This window comes from Xiphophorus hellerii, chromosome 16, assembly GCF_003331165.1.
Source record: "Xiphophorus hellerii strain 12219 chromosome 16, Xiphophorus_hellerii-4.1, whole genome shotgun sequence".
NCBI lineage: Eukaryota > Metazoa > Chordata > Actinopteri > Cyprinodontiformes > Poeciliidae > Xiphophorus > Xiphophorus hellerii.
Genome location: NC_045687.1, coordinates 15,235,255 through 15,251,847, shown reverse-complemented (window position 1 = coordinate 15,251,847; position 16,593 = coordinate 15,235,255). Strand labels below are relative to the sequence as shown.

The following is a 16,593-nucleotide window of genomic DNA, read 5'->3' as shown; positions in this document are numbered from 1 at the left end:
CATTGATTCGTTCATGTTAAATTCTCTCACTGCTACTCTATTCCCGTGTTCTACTGCGTGACTGATCGCCTTGAGCTTAAACTCTGCGTCGTAAGCGTGTCTCTTAATAGGAGCCATTTTGGGGTCTTTACACAAAACCCAGCGTGCACCGCACGCTTCTTCTTCTACGGGGGAAAATGAAGTTGGCGGCTGCTTACCGTAGTTGCGAGACATGTTGTGGCTCAATATTGGTCCATATATAAGGCGCACCGGATTATAAGGCGCACTCTCGGCTTTTGAGAAAATTGAAGGTTTTTAGGTGCGCCTTATAGTGTGGAAAATACGGTACACAACTATTAAAAACAAACATGCTACTCCCATTCTGTGATACAAAGTTGATTGGTACAACTCTGACTGCATTTTCTAAATATAAAAAAGGACTAAAACCTGCTACTGAAATATTGTCTCTCTCTCTGGATATTGAGCTGTTAGCATGACATGATAGTCATGCTAACAGCAACAGTGCCTTCAGTCTGACTTCTACCACAGACTATTCCGGTAGAAGTCAGCATCACAATCCACAGCAACCAGACGTGCAAACTGGTTGAGCTACTCCAAAACAGTATTACTTTTTAATAATGGCTTAAAAAGTAAGCCATTATTTCTTATCTAAATCTGGGAATACGACTCTATTTAGGCGTACATCATCCTGACTCACAATCTCACTCTCAGTAAACTCTTAAAAGGTTGCAGAAAATGAACTGGTATTTTCAGAAGCCACAGTGAGTACAAAATGTTCCCAAGGTAGGTATAAATTGATGCATTGTTCTGTATTAACAGTCCTGCCGCAGACAAAAGGAACCAATCAATGAAGTCACATCATCTGTTTTTGGAAAGAAGTGGAGTGTGTTAACCATCTGTATCAGTCGCTGAAGTTTTCAAATCAGTAGCAGTCATCTTCTTATTTCCTTTGATTAAGGTTTCTTTTTTTTTTATCTTAAATGCAATATTGAAATACATTTTTTTCTTTATGGGGATTCTCTGAGTACTTTGTAGGAAGATCTTAGTTTTCGTTTAAAAAAAGTTCATGCATCCACAGAAGCAATTTGATCACATTTTATATGTACTGTTAGTTTATCCAATACATTGCTGTAATTGCATCCTTTTTGTTGGTCCCTCAAATTTATATGAACTCATAGAACATTACTGAGATTTGGGCGATGCGCAAATGGGAAGATCTTAGTTTTAGCTATGCATATTAAGTACTCTGATTAACCGATCATTCATAGGACGGCAAAGATGTATTACTTAGTACATATTTTACATTTTTGTATATAAATATATATTTCAATGAACGTGCGCAATGTGGTAAAAAAAAGAAAATGGATAGATTTTTTTTTCTTTTTTTTACTAATATGTCAGTGTTGCCAGGTTTTTCAAAAAATAAAGCGTTTAAGACTGAAACTGTTGGATTCTAAAGGAAATTCCTTTATCACAGATGGCTCTTAACGATAAGACATGCTGGCTTTGGCCTCTACTGCATGCTGTGCTACGAGTTTATTGAGAATGATAATAGAACTGTGAACATCAGCTTGTTCCAGTCAGACATGCTGGAATTTGCATGATGCATGACACAAGGTTGCAACGAAGGACAAACCGGGGAGACACTCGTGAATTTCAAACATTCTGAGTTTGTCTGAATATGTTATAAACACACAGTGGCCCTTACCATGTGCCTAAAATTTTGATCAGAGCTGCATTCTAGAATCAAGACCCACACAGAATGCCCATGAAGACATTTATAAAGCAACATAAACATATACAATTTCATAGGAAATCTCAACTTTTCCCCCCCTGTATTTAAAGAAGCATTGTTATCCATTTCCAGTCTAACAATTAAGGCTTTAACTTTATTGTCACACCTTGTTTATTTCTAATATATTGGTAATTGCATTAGTGAATAAATAGCATATTCTTGGGCTTCATCTCGGAGCTTCAGTCCTCAGCTTGGTTTCCTGCCCACTCAGCTCCTTCAGACTAGCAGCAGCAGCAGCAATTGGCAAACACCTGGTGGAACTGCATATCTGCTGAGTTTATCATACGAACTACAACACTCCTAAAATTGGCTGTAAACTGCACACAGTAAAAATGCCAGTGTTAAAATCTCAGGTGTAGTGTTAAATAAAGAGTGTGAGTGTTGTTTTGACACCACACAGCTTTAAAATAACACTGCAAGTGTAAACTCCGTAATATTTGCGTTGTTAAATTCCAGTGTTAATTGGTTGGTGTTGCTTAAGCCCCGCCTTCGCGTAACGGCTGCAGAGCACGTTCTACCTTCTGTCGTCACGCCACCAGCCAGTCGGTCGGTACGGCTTCATTTCGCACACGGAAGACACAATTCTTTCCTAAAGGTGAGCTAAATATTCATACATGACCATTGTTTCGTTGGAAATGTGCTTTTTAGTTTGAGACTTCAAAGAGTGCACGATATTCAACCCATTTTGCATGGAAAATCCACCAAATTCAAGGTCCCGCCGTTTTGCCAAATCTAGGCGAACGGTAAATTTGAATTCTGTTATATTTGGTAAGTTCTAGTTGTCATTTTAAACCATGGATAATACTTGTATTTCTGTATTATTTGAAATATTGGCGATGTGTGTATCTAAAAAGCTAACTTTGCAAACGGTAGCAGATTCTGACTAGCTAGCTAGCTCAACACTCTAGCTTGGATGAAGTGTATATAGTTGACAGAGCTGACGTGTTCAAAGTGATAGTGGAAGTGATAAAGGGTTGGTTTAAAATATCTGTAAGGTGGCAAAGCTTGGACCGTGTCCCTTTTTTGTTATGCAGAAATGCTGGTTCAAGTGGAGTATCAGACCGTCCAGAAATGGGTTCGGGTTCCAGTGACGGATGACTGCTATGATTACTTGAAATTCATGCTCGAGGGTAAGTTGAGTACTAAATATGTTGTGGCAGCTGCCATTAAATGAAGTGAGCTTAAGGTAGTTTATCATAAATTATGCCCGAATGCTTATTAACCAACCCCTGTCCGTGTTCAAGTAATAATTATGTCATTATTTTTCATAAAAACGGCTATGTCAAACAATATGGGGAACATTAAAGATAAAATGTACTATTTCAACCACCAGTTCGTTGTCTGAAAATGTTATTCTAAATATTTTCAAATTATGAATGTAATTGACTCTTACCAGTTCTAACCATATGCTATAATGAGCATGTTAAGATTAGTATATTTGTTTCCTTCCAGTTCATGTTAAATTCAATTTGGCAAGTGAAATCTGTGTAGACCTGAAGGAATCTTCTGGAGTTGATGTGGATGCTGATATTTTTGATGAACTCCTGAGGTCTGCTACAGTGTCTTTCAAAGTAGTAACTAACACTTTGGTAAGATTTAAAAGCATTAAAACAAGTGTTCCTTCTAATGCATTTTAAAAATATATAAATCTGAAGTTAATTTTAAGTTGTTTGCTAATGAGTCTTCTAAACTTTATACAGTGGGCGCCGTTGACGAGAGTGAGGTAACAGACGCTTCCTTCAGTTCTGAAGATGGGTTAGCCTCGTCAGTTCAATCTCCAAGCTCAGCGATCTCATCTTCTACAGTGATCACAGAGAACACCAAAGCACAGAGATGACGACTGGCTGAAGGACCACCTGACGGCAAGATGGCAAAAGATGTGAGTTGTGTCAAGGTGGGAAATACTTTTACCCAACTTTTGAATTGGGTTTTTTAATGGTATTTTTTATTCTGTTAGATTGAGCAGGACTTCATCATGCTCTTTGGAGAAGACCTCTCGGGGAAGTTCATTGCAAGATGGCCAACGTTCTACAAACCAAAGGTCATCACTGTCAGCAAAAGCCTTCGACAGAGCGTTCACCTGGATGACCTTCTGTCTGCTCAGGAGGAATCAAGTGATTATGGTATGTATTGATAGATAAATATGTTCAACAGTCTTTTCTATGTATGCATTCTCAACATGGCTTGTTATGATTTTATCAGAATGGGATAGCGACTTGGCAGCCATTCTCCTGCTGGTTCATCTCTTGCCTCTAACCGCCAAAGGGAAGAAACATGTAAAAATTAGTGCAACTGAGGCAGCTGATCGTCTTGTGAAGTTCATGAAGGTATGTTTTTGACATGAATTATTGTGCTTCACTTACTGTAAATTGATCTCATTTTTACAAGACTGTAAAATGTAAAGTCATTATTTGGCATTATTTGTATTATAAATTTATAGTTATTTTTGGAGGGGATGGGAGAGATCAGGGTTAATTTTATGACAAAATGGAACAAAAAGTTGGTTATGGGAAAATAATGGCACAAAGAATTGTATGAGCCCATTAGAACTGATCTTTTCACTTAAGCTCACAGGAGTTTCCTTGCAAGTCGCATCCCCTTTTATGGCATGTTCACAGTTAAAGGAAGGTGGAAAATGTTCTTCATTTGTTGCTAGTGAGGGACTAAAACCCCACCATGTGCTGTCTTTTAATCTTAGGTGGGGACAAGCATGGCGACATTCCTTGGAAAAGTTGAATCTGCACAGCCCTTCCTCCTCTGCGTTGGAGAGAAGAAGAGCCGTATTCAGAAGTTCTACATCATCCTGGATCAGAAGCCCAATCCTTGTGTGGCACAGACTGCAGTGGCTGCCTTCGATGAACTTTTTAAGGCGCACTTTGTGTTTGCTGTGTCCTACGATGCAACCCTCTTCAACTTCTACACATTCATCCAAACAACAGTTTATGGGATTGATGCGGCAACAACAAAGGAGAGCCCCAGAGTCAAGGAAATCAGAGTGAGAATTAACAACACTTAAATATGCCAACATGTTACATTTGTAAGGTTCAGCACAGAAATTCTTCAACTCTTTTTCAGCATTTGAAATTTAGTTATGCTTTGTATCCAGGGCACAAGTTGCGTTTGAAATGTGGGGAACATAGCTGTTCATCTGTTTTTTACACATATTCTGGGTTCAAAAAGCACTTGATGAAAGAACATGGAGACACTATTGCCATAGATTCTGTTTATGTGGACAATGTTGGAACAGATAGTATTGAGACTGATGATGTTTGTGCTGATGACACATTGAGTAGTACTTCTGTGCCCCGCTACTATTTTGTATGAGCTGTGCATTGAAGGTCTGTAATACTGAAATGGGTTTAATAAAAGTTGAACTTTCCATTTCTGTGTATTGTTTTGAATATTTTTTTACCACTGGATTTGGTTAATATTGACACCTTGTGGGGTCAGTTATTTATTTGTTTTGAGGTTAACACTACACTGTGTTACTTTTGACATTATATTTTAACACTAACACCGTTGTAATGTTAATGTGACACTCGGTATTGTTGAATATTAACAATATCTGGTGTTAATCTAACAAAAAATGGGTGTCAACCTTTTAACACTTTGAAAAGTGTTACTTTAACACCAGCTGACTTGGACACATATAGACACTTTGTGGGTGTTAAAATTAACACTGTGGGTGTTAATTCAACACTGGCATTTTTACTGTGCATCATTGGAGAGCATGGAGCAGTATTGTTGCGATATGCTGAAGGGGGAGTCTTGGAAAGGGTAGAAGGTTCTTAAAGGGACAGTGGCTAATTTCAAAGGGTCATACACAGCCATGATGCAAAGTCAAATTTCATTTTAGTTGTTTTTGATTTATGCAAGATTTTCATAACAACTGAAGGCACCATATTGATTGTGCTATAGTTGTTATGTGCTATCACTGTGTTTCTGGAAAATATATAATACGTCCCCTTTAACATGAAGTCCGGGTTTTATTCATTTTGTCCCTGAGAGCCAAATTATGCTCACTATGGAAACAGCAGATCTCTCCTCACTGTTTTCTTCACATCGAGCTTTGTTGATTTTTTTTTCTTCTGCTGCTCATAGTCTGACCCTTCATTTTCTTTATCTGTTGTGCGTTTACCCTGGCTCTCCTCCCCCTTGACTACATCCCTGTGGGCGTGTGCAGCCAATGCGGTAACAAATGTCTAGGTGGCACACAGACTCTGCAATCTACTTGGCCTCTGGTGTCCATAGAGCTGACTGGGAGGTATGAATTAGGCATTACATGCATTTGATGTGTCATGCTGAATTACACAGAGACAACAAACATTACTGGACTGCAGGTGTGAGTAATTCTACCAGAAGGGGGGGGTTCTCAAAAACAGAACAAAGCCGAATGGATTGCAGGTTCAGCGGGTGGTGGCCATGGGCCTCTGCTGTGAGTTTCAATACTTGAAATTAACAGAGCTGTATATTTTTTTCTTGCACATTGCACACAGCCGTTGTGTTCTGCCTCACAAGAGCTGTGTAAAGATCTACTGTATAGCGGCACTGTAGTTGATCACCTCCCCCTGTCAAGTAACTGAACGTGTTGTGTGTGTGTTCCCCTCCCAAAACTCCTTCTTACAAGTCTTTATCTGCCATCTCTGTCACTTCATGTATCACTGCAATTAGTCGCTCTGCTGAGCAGGCAGGTCCTCACTGAGAGAGTGTTCCTCCTCGATTAGAGAGCTTGTTTCCCATGGTTATTTTACAGTTTTCTGCACATGAGCTTGTTCAAGTGTGTTTGTGAGGTAGCCTTAAAGCAACCGTTGCCGAAAATGAAATTTTTTTTTTAGGAACCTGCTGATTGTTAAGTCTTCTTGTCTTGTGTGAAAGCTGGGCTCAAGAACCCACCTGCCTCCTTTTGTACGCAACGCTGCAATTTATCCTCACTGTCTCTAGGTCTCTGTTCACAGAAAGTGCCAGTATCGCTGACAGACAGAGCCGGTCGGGAGACTAAGAGAAAGACAGCAAGGTAGCAGGGTAGACAGCGCTACAGACAGGACAAAAAGCAGGTGGAAAAAGATGAATGAGCTTGAATGCAACTGAGAATGCACAGAAAAAAAGATGCCAGAACGTTTAAGGGAGCATCAATAAAACAAAGTAAAGACGAATGTGCTATCATGCTATAGTGCAATCTTCAAAGGCTATTTCGTATCTGAACATATGCTGTGTATCCACAGGAGCTCTGGAGGTGAAACCAAAGCCAACACTTCTTGCACAGGATCCATCCACCTTGGAAAAACATTTTGGCATGCATGCTTTTTAAAAAGGAGAGTGAGACGACATGAAGAGTCTCGAAACGGGGTAGATAAAAGAGAAGCAGGAGCCTATTTATACTGAACAACCAGTGTTGGTCACAACAACCAATACTGTATGTAAATTAGATCACTCAATATTTTGAAAAATTAATCTGCAGATTCTTGGTTTTATGTTGTTCCTCAGACTCAGCATAAATACACTTTAAACTTTATATTACTTTGATACTACAGAAACTTCAAAGCCTCTAATAAATACTAAGAAATCATTCCATGCAGAAGTAAAGGTGTCATGAGGTGTGGTGCGGGTTGGTGAGGCAGACGCTGTGGGCCCAGATGAGGTGAATAATGGAAGTTTAATGATGAAAATAAGTCCGGCAACAAGAAGCAGGCACAAGGAAACACTGACGGAACATAGACGCTAACATTGACGAAAAATTGACGAGGACCCGACGAGGAACAAGGAACACAGGTGGAGTTAAATACACGGGAGGGTAATCACAGAAACGAGACACACCTGGGAACAATCAAGGGGAGGACAGGACAACGAAGAGACTAAGGACACAGAAAACTCTAAATAAACACAGAAAAACACAGATCCTGACAGTACCCCCCCCTCAAGGGCGGCTACTAGACGCCCAAAAAACAAAAACACAACAAGGGTGGGCGGAGGGGCGCTGGACGGCGGGCCAGAGTCCAAAATAACAAAAAACAACCCACCATTGCGGGCGGAAACACGGGAAGGGCCAAGAGTCCAAAAAGAAACAAAAAACTACCCACAGGGTGGGCGGAGGCAAAGGAGGCGGGAACCACGGAGGTGGTCCGGCGGTCGTCCGCGGCGGCGGGAACCACAGAGGCGGTCCGGCGGCCGTCCGCGGCGCTGGAGGCGGGAACCACAGAGGCGGTCCGGCGGCCGTCCGCGGCGCTGGAGGCGGGAACCACAGAGGCGGTCCGGCGGCCGTCCGCGGCGCTGGAGGCGGGAACCACGGAGGCGGTCCGGCGGCCGTCCGCGGCGCTGGAGGCGGGAACCACGGAGGCGGTCCGGCGGCCGTCCGCGGCGCTGGAGGTGGCGATGAGTCCCGGGGGCCGCCCACAGACGGCGACGACGAGCCCCCCGAGGCAGGGTCTCTGGTGGAGCACAGGGGATCTCGGTCGGAACGCTGGGGGTCTCGGTCTCGGGTGGAACGCAGGGAGTCTCGGTCTCGGGTGGAACGCAGGGAGTCTCGGTCTCGGGTGGAACGCAGGGAGTCTCGGTCTCGGGTGGAACGCAGGAGGACAGGGTCTCAGGAGGAACGCAGGAGGTCAGGGTCTCAGGAGGAACGCAGGAGGTCAGGGTCTCAGGAGGAACGCAGGAGGTCAGGGTCTCAGGAGGAACGCAGAAAGTCAGGGTCTCAGGAGGAACGCAGGGGGTCTCGGAAGGAACACAGGGAGTCTGAGTCGTCTCGGAAGGAACGCTGGGAGTCTGGGTCTCGGAAGGAACACTCCCGGTGTTCTCGGAAGGAACACTGGGAGTCTCGGAAGGAACACTGGGAGTCTCGGAAGGTGCGCCGGCTGGAACGCCGGCTGATTCGGCCTCGGGTGCGCCGGCTGGAACGCCGGCTGATTCGGCCTCGGGTGCGCCGGCCGGAACGCCGGCTGATTCGGCCTCGGGTGCGCCGGCCGGAACGCCGGCTGATTCGGCCTCGGGTGCGCCGGCCGGAACGCCGGCTGATTCGGCCTCGGGTGCGCCGGCCGGAACGCCGGCTGATTCGGCCTCGGGTGCGCCGGCTGGAGGTGAGCCGGAGCGGAGCCTCGGGGCCGGCTGCGGGGGCGAGCCGGAGCGGAGCCTGGGAACCGGCCGCGGGGGCGAGCCGCAGCGAAGCCTTGGAACCGGCCGCGGGGGCGAGCCGCAGCGAAGCCTTGGAACCGGCCGCGGGGGCGAGCCGCAGCGAAGCCTTGGAACCGGCCGCGGGGGCGAGCCGCAGCGAAGCCTTGGAACCGGCCGCGGGGGCGAGCCGCAGCGAAGCCTTGGAACCGGCCGCGGGGGCGAGCCGCAGCGAAGCCTTGGAACCGGCTGCGGGGGCGAGCCGCAGCGAAGCCTTGGAAACGGCTGCGGAGGTGACAGCTCCGGAAGGCGACGAGGGGCCGGGTCCACCGGCGGCTCACGTCGCTGTCTCCGGGCTGACCGTGGAGGTGGCGGCTCCGGAAAGCGACGAGGGGCCGGGTCTGCCGGCGGCTCACGTCGCTGTCTCCGAGCGGGCAGCGGAGGTGGCAGCTCCGGAAAGCGACGAGGGGCCGGGTTCACCGGCGGCTCACGTCGCTGTCTCCGAGCAGACAGCGGGGGAGGTGTCTCCGGAAAGCGACGAGGGGCCGGCTCCACCGGCGGCTCAGGTCGCTGGCTTCCCGGACGGAGGTATCGACGGGGGCCATATCCGGGGGGTGCCAACACCAGTCTTGTCCCCCGGAATAGCTCCCGCTGCAACTCGGCGAGAGCGTCAGCCAGCGCCCTGTCCTCCCTGCCGGATCTCCGCCTCCGCACTCCAGCTGGGTCCATAATAGCAGCCTCACCTTTCGGTCTGGTCGGGTCCTTCTGTCATGAGGTGTGGTGCGGGTTGGTGAGGCAGACGCTGTGGGCCCAGATGAGGTGAATAATGGAAGTTTAATGATGAAAATAAGTCCGGCAACAAGAAGCAGGCACAAGGAAACACTGACGGAACATAGACGCTAACATTGACGAAAAATTGACGAGGACCCGACGAGGAACAAGGAACACAGGTGGAGTTAAATACACGGGAGGGTAATCACAGAAACGAGACACACCTGGGAACAATCAAGGGGAGGACAGGACAACGAAGAGACTAAGGACACAGAAAACTCTAAATAAACACAGAAAAACACAGATCCTGACAAAAGGTAAAGGTAAAGGTAATTTTATCTATATAGTACATTTTCAGCAACAAAGCAATACAAAGTGCTTTACAGGAATTAAAAGGAAATACAAACAAAATAACAAACCAAAGGAAAGAGCAAAAGAAGAAAAACCTAATAATGTTGATCCAAAGTAAATAAACTAGATACTCCTATTCAGGGTTGCTATATAAGTATAAGTAAGTATCCTCTGGTCTAATTCCTTTAAGTACTCACATTTAACCTTCTGCTGAAAGCAAATAACCAGAATGTCTCAGTGGTATTTATGAGCAGGGGAGGAAACGGTTACAGCAAGCATAGCCCTTTGAATTATTTATATCATAGGTTAACCTCTGCTTCAAGACACAGTGGAGTAATTAGTGAACTTTTCCATGAATGTTTTAAAGTTTCAAATGAGAATAAAGATTATTATACTTTTCTTACACTATTTCTACTATTTTTCTTCTAGAAGAAGCTTCGACTTAAGCAGCTGAATGCAAAAAACGTCAATGAGGGGAAAAAAAACATATAACACATAAAAATTAAAAAAAGAGCGTGAAAGAAAAATAGGATTCTGTTGAAAGTTCAGAATGTGTCTCGAAATTTACATAATGATGACAATGACATCATAATTGCTTTTTCGCATTCCAAAATATACAGCATATATTTAGTTTTATTTTTAAATATAAAACCAAATTAAATGGAATTGCTTAAATCCAGCACCTTAAAATTTTAATCCTCAGAAATATGCATAAACAGAAAAAAAAGCATATGATATATGCATCAAGCATGAATGGTCGGGTATTTTTTTTATAAAAATGCCATATTAATCCTTACAAAAATACAAAGATTTGCTTTGCTCTGGAACCTGTTCAAAACTTACTAGTGGTGCTGTACTAGTACTACTGTATTCTGCACAACACTGTAAGTGAGGTAACAAGCGGTGCTTCTAAGAAATAACCATTTGCTAGCCAACTGCACTAAAAGCTCTTGAAAATTTTCAAACATCACATGCCCTAGCAAGCTCCAAAGTCTGAAGGCTGGAGAGAGAAAACATACAAATTGTTCCTACATCAGCAGCACCTAAACAGACAGTCTGCTTGACTGTGGGTGGACAGCCTCTTTTTAACTTCATGACCTGCAGAGTGAAAACTTCATTTCTGCTGAGGTTGGCAAGACCATAAAAAAAGTTTTGCAAATATTTGCCCTCTTGACATGATGAATTTTGTACGTCAGTCGACCTTTCCTGTGCTACCATGTACTGTAAGCACATTTGCAAACTGACCTACTCCTTTTATCTCCTGTCTTTGCAATGCTTGCTGTTATTTCCTGTGTCTCCTTGCGTGTTAGGGAGTTTTACCTGTTGCGCTTTTCAGGCGAGTTTTGTGCCTCAGTGGGAGAGTGTGCTGTCTGCTTCACTCTTTTGCAAAAACTATTCAATCATCCCTCCAAATGTTTTAATTTATGCGCTCCAGTCGCTTCATGGCCACAAGTATAAAAAAAATAACTACAATGGATTCTAATGTAGCATCATAATAAGATGCCGCCTCTGCAATAAGTCACATAGTAAATGTTCCTCCCCCACTAAATACTCCATAGTCAGCCATTAGTGGTGTCATAGCAAATTGGAAGCGATTGGGACCGACAGCAACTCAACTATGAAGTGGTAGACTGCGCTGAAGTGTGCAGTGTGCCGAAGTTGTCAACTTTATGCAAAGTGAATGACTGTAGAAATTCAAACTTTATGTGCCCTTCAGTCTAGCTCAAGGCAATTTGTAGAGAGCTTCATGGAAAGGAGTCCATAAACGAGCAGATGAATCAAAGTCTTGCTCAGTGTTTCTTATCCCTGGTCCTCAAGGCATACTGGTCTGCATGTCTTAGATGTTTTCCTGCTGCAACACACCTGATTCGGATGATTGAAGTTCAGCAAAAGTCATCAATCAAAATCAGGCGTGCTGGAGCAGGGAAACATACAAAACATGCAGGGGGCAGTGTGCCTTCAGGACCAGGGTCGAAAAACACTGCCTTACATCACCAAGTGCTGTGAAAAACATTAGGCACAGTGGTGTAAAGCATGTCATAAATGGAGCAGTGGAAAGTTGATGTTTAGAGTACCGTTAAAACAAAATTACTGTACACACTACACTGAAGAACAACATAAATACTTAGTTTGCTAAGTATTTATGAATATGTATTTGATTTCATGAAGTTATTTCTACACTTTTGTAGTCCTTTCTTTACTTATAGAATAAAATTAAGTTGATGCAAAACTTAAAATCATGTTTTCAAACAATTTACAATAAATAACACAATTTTGGCATGTCTAACAGCAAGGTTATAAATTGCAGAAACTCTAATCCAAATGTATGAGTAGACCATCCCGGACTGTAAAACAAAACTGGTTTTAAAAAAAAAAAAGGCTACTATTCTGTGAGCGATCACTGTTGGGGACTAAAAACTGTGGCGGGGAAATCTGTTTAAATATCACTAAACTCATTTATCCATTGTTTTACAGCAACTGCTGCAGAAAAAAAACAACCAACACAACCACAAATTTATTTGTGTTGTAAAAAGAATGCCAAACCTGCTTTACTCTTATTTGAATTCATTTGAGTCCAAATAAAATCCAATTTGGCCTTTCAGATGGGCTCAATCTTATTTAGGCATGGCGGTGTGACAGATCGTTTTCAGGATGTCTGCTTTATTAGTTGCGTGGTCCCAGCGGACTCTGTAGGCTAATTTGCTTGCTTTATTAGTTTTACAAGAGTTGGCAAAATGTAGCGTGACCCTGAACTGCTCTCTCCAGGGGGATGCATCTAGTTGCAGATACATTGTACTTGCAAGCTCCTACTTTGTGGCAGATGCTCTCCCTCCCGCACATATGGTATGAAGTCAGCTGAGAAAAGGCTAAAGTAAATGTCCATTTCTGTTTGCTACCATGTATGCTTGGGGGGGGAAAGGATGTAAATCGCAACCTGGTTTGGGCCATGCAGCAGCATTGCTCAGCAACACTTTGCATCCGTATGTTGTTTAAAGTTTTATGTTAAAAGGCAGCATATGTTATAAGCATTTAGTAGTAACCTGGGAGTGAGTAGATTATTGCCAGTAGTTGGGAACTGTGCAAAAGCCTTAAGTAATGACTCGTTAAATATTTTATGCACCCAAGCTGCTTCTTTTAATCTTTTAAACTGGTCCAGATTAATGCCTCTTTAGATTTTCAGAAAGTATTTAAGTTGTTTTCTTGGAATATTAAAGAAGCATGCACTTCTGCCTTACTTTATTCACATTACTTTTTTTTTCCTTTGATACTGAACTGTTAAAGCATAGGTTGAAACCAGATATTTGCAAACTCTAGATAAAAAATTACCTTTCCATCTGTCTGACATTAAACCAGATTAAACCTTTGCTGTTTTAGATGAGTCCAGACCAAGATTAGATTTTATGCTAAATGCAAGAATAATATAAACACATGACAGATTTCTTTAACTTTTAAATAAATCTGTTTTTTAAGTTTTAAATAAACTGAAAGAGTTGGCTCAAATGTTTTTTTGAGCCAACTCATTTATACTAGTTCTAGCATGCTAGTTTTAGAATATGCTAAAACTAGCACGAATGCTAGTTCTAGACTAGCACTCCTGAGCATTCGCACTAGAACGTACAGTATGTAGTAATTCAGTCAAGTTTTTTTGACTGACTAGCTTAGATTATTTTTTCTTTCATCTAACCAGCTTCCTCCTTTTTTCTTCAAATATTACAATAGTCAATATGTCCAAACACACCAGAGCCAGACTTTCAGTATCATCAGACCATTGGACAGGCTTCCAAAAATGATAATCTTTGTCCTTGTTTACATATGCGACTGTCTGCTGAGAGTCAAGTCTTTCTAAAAGACCACAGTGGCAAATACCCAATTGTTACAAAAATTGTATTTCATAAAAACTTTCATAGCATTCAGCTTAGACATTGCCACGTCTGGTTAAGTTTTTTCTGACACTTTTTCTCGAATAGCCTCATAATTCAGCAATCCACTTTACTCTTAACAGTATTCAGCATGTCTCAGTTTTCTTTACATAATCTCTGTGTGTTACTTGTGTGGGTTAAACTGTACTACAATAACCCCATAGCGGACAGAGATTTTTTTAGGCACCCAGGATTTAACTGAGGCAAGTGAACCAACCATTTCCACTTAACAGGGTAATACAAACGCTCAAGGAGAAGCAGAAAAAAAACAAGAAAAAAAAACTTTGGTAATAATTCTAAGTTGTTTCTATCCACATTAAGCATAGCTGAGCCTCACAATCATCTCAATTGCTTTAATGAAAAAAATTACCAGAAGAGATCTGCAATGCATAGAAAAATCAAATGCAATCACACTCGTGTTTTTTTGCATTTAACAAAGCAACGTAGTGAATAGCTTGCAGCAGTAGCTGATTCAAACCATGTCAAATGAAGCTGCGTAGCCTTATACGTGTTCAATTTTGCAATTGGTTTCAAATCTGAGGTGTGTCCAAAAAGAACCAGCTTAACTAGAAGAAATTATGTGAGACCAATCAGCGCAGAGAACATAATAATAACACAACTCATTGTCTCAGAACAGCGATTAGCTTGGTTTTTCATTAGGCTTAGAGCACGTTATGCCAAGGTCCAAGTAATGTCTTAATGCAAAGTAGGTGAGTTATAAAGATCAAACGTTACAATTTTCCCCTAATGTTGTCTGTGGAAACTGCTGAGCAATTACGCTCAATATATGCAAGTGCAAGTCTGGCATGCATGTTTGTCTCTGTGAGCATTAGCTTTCTAGAGAAGACCAGGTCCTGCAGGTTGTGAGGTGAGAGTCAGGTGTTTGCCGAATTTTCCATTTCAGTGCACATCAGTGCAAATGTCAGTACACATCGGCTTCAGTCTCCTAGAATGCAATAGGAAAAAATTAAATACATGTCTGCACCCGACTGACTTGCAGCCTAACGGCTACCATCTATGGACACAAGTAATATGTTTTGTAAATATATCTCAACAACCCTAATTTATTTAGCCATACACCAGTTGCATAAAAGCTATAGAACCTTGTGAGGGAGTAAGAAAAGCTGATGACAAAACAGGGATGTAGTGCCTGAACTCACCTGCCTGCTCTTCTTTGTTTCTCCCCTTTTCTGTCATCCTCTACATTACCGCTGTGGTGTCACTAGCAGGGGCAGCAGGAAGAGGGCAGAGTAAATCAGCCGGGAGGAGGTCGGCCTCGCTCAGCGGCCAGCATAGGTAATATCCTTGCAGGGAACGAGTCTGGTACTGATTTGCATGATTAAACAGCATCCGCCAGACAGCCAGGGTTTCATTACTCATCATGGACACACAGAGGATGATTAGAGGAAAATAAGCGGAGCTCCACGCACACACAAGCGCAGATGTAAACACTGACATGCAGAGACACCAAAATACTGTATATCATAGTAATGCCATATGACAGCATTTGCACCTGAGGAGGAGCAAAGATGAAACCTCACAAACACACGCATTGTCCTACCAGTTTGAAACCCAAGGATGCTTAAATCTTAGAGCAATTAAGAAGCTACGTCTTTGATAGGCAATTTGCATAACATCCTGGCTCGTCAAACTTGTTTGTATAATCTCACTATTGTGCACAGGGCATCAATATGACTGATCTCTGTACCAGGTAAGACAGGGAATCAATAGGGAGCCTGTGAAACCCTGAATCGATGAAAAGTCAAAGGATTCAGAATACAGAGGCCGCCCTCTAGCATCCCTCCATTATTTCACGTTGTTAGGGCAGTCCAGCAAACTTGTCAAATATGTTGTTTTGCCAGAAAGATCATTTGATTGTGACATCTGTCGAGATATACACCAGCGATTATCCACTCCTTTCCTTGGTAAGTGCGGGCATTTTTCCTAACTGCCAGGATTGTCCGCCCTCTCCAAGCACTGCATAGATCAATAGGTGATATGCAAATGTGTTGCAGAGACAGCAAACAGTTTGTCAAGACTTAAAAGCTCACAGGAGATAGATACTATATGCTTACTTTGAGCCAAACATGCAAACATGATACAGTGTGTGCAAAAGGCAGTGTCAAAAGGCAAGGGCTAGTTTTAAAAAAAAAATGCATTTTTAAAATTAGGTTTTGGGGAGTTGCTGAAAGCAGTCAGTATCTTGCCCTTTGTTGACAGCTGCTATCAAAATAATGTGTTTGAAAAAAACAATGAGAAGTTTGGAAGGAAGAGTCAAACTACCTAAGAACACTGAGTGAAAACGAAAGCAGGCTTATCCTGTTTTGCAACCTCAACTCTCACAAACTTTTGTGCTTCTAAAAGTTTGAATCTAGCAAACCTCATTCTTTTTCGAATGCGGGTTAAATCACCAATCAGTATCAAAAACTTTCCAAAACATTTCATCGACAGTAGTTATTTTGTGAAGAAAAAAAAAGATATTTTCTATTTGTTTTGCACGTCAGACATTAAAGTGGAACAGTCTTACCAATTCTGGCTCGAAATCCAATATGGCTCCTACTGATTTAATTTTTTTTTTTAAATCATTTGGTTTGCAGTTTGCATGTCACACAATCTTTCACACATCCAAATCATGTCCACTATCTATTTAGTAAC

The 16,593-nt window shown here is 42.6% G+C and overlaps 1 long non-coding RNA gene across 1 annotated transcript; it reads left to right on the top strand.

Moving 5' to 3' along the window:
* The first annotated feature begins 254 nt into the window (after positions 1 to 254).
* LOC116735029 (uncharacterized) lies at positions 255 to 3,666 on the top strand. The gene is made up of 3 exons (XR_004342311.1): positions 255 to 2,925; positions 3,248 to 3,384; positions 3,496 to 3,666. It is a non-coding gene; the product is annotated as an uncharacterized LOC116735029 (long non-coding RNA).
* The last annotated feature ends 12,927 nt before the right edge of the window (positions 3,667 to 16,593 follow it).